Raw genomic sequence first — 1,134 nt, 5'->3', positions numbered from 1 at the left:
GCGCCCCAACTCCCCAATCAGCCCTGCTCTGAGCCCGACCAGGGGCTGCACCTAGGGATTGGGCCTGCCCTCTGCCACCCGGGAGCAGGCCTAAGCCAGCAGGTCATTATTTCCTGAGGGGTCCCAGACTGTGAGAGGGCACAGGATGGGCTGAGGGACCGGGCCTCTAGACTATAATAATCCTTGTTTCTTGGTGATTTCAAATTAACTACTTTATTATTTATGAAGATCTTAAAATATTCTCTATCTTATATTTTAATAATATTTTTTTCAGTTGCACATCAATAGGTGAATAAACAAATGATGCTTAAAGACCACACTTTATATGGCTTGAACTTTTAAATCTACTGAGACTTGTTTTATAACCCAGAATATCATCTATCTTGACAAATGTTGCATCTGAACTTGTAAAGTGTTTGTTGCCACAGTTTTGTGGAGTGTTCTATGAATGTCAATTATGTCAATTTGGTTGATAATGCTATTTAAGTGTTCTATACTAGTATTCCTACTGATTTTCTGTCTCCTGGTTCTATCAATTATTCAGAGGCTGGTGTTAATATCTGCAGCTACAGTTCTTAATTTGTCTATTCCTCCTTACAGTGCTGTCAGTTTTTGTTGCTTTTGTTTAGAAGCTCATTATTAGATATAGAAATGTTTAGGATTTTTATGTCATCCTGATGAATTGGTTCCTTTATCACTTGGAAAAGATCCTATTATCCCTGGTAAAATTCTATGAACTGAAATCTACTTTTGCTGATATTAAGACAGCCATTATTTTAGCTACTGATAAAAAGAATGAACTGCTAGGAATAGTGCTGCAATAAACATGGAGTGCAGATATCTTTTCAGTATCCTGCTTTCATTTCCTTTGGATATATACCCAGAAGTGAAATTGATAGATCATATGGTAGTTCTATTTTTAAATTTTAGAGCAACTTCCACATTGGTTTCCATAGTGTCCACACCAGTTCATATTCTCACCAACAGTGCACAAAGGTTCCTTTTTCTCCACATGTTTGTCAACACTTATAATCTCTTGTCTTCTTGATGATAGCCATTCTCACTTGTATGAGGCAATGCCTCAATGTGGTTTTGATTTGCATTTCCCTTATTATTAGTGTTATTGAGCATCTT

This window comes from Myotis brandtii, unplaced genomic scaffold, assembly GCF_000412655.1.
Source record: "Myotis brandtii unplaced genomic scaffold, ASM41265v1 scaffold323, whole genome shotgun sequence".
Classification (NCBI taxonomy): domain Eukaryota; kingdom Metazoa; phylum Chordata; class Mammalia; order Chiroptera; family Vespertilionidae; genus Myotis; species Myotis brandtii.
The sequence above is the reverse complement of the archived record's forward strand: the minus strand, read 5'-3'. Positions refer to the sequence as shown.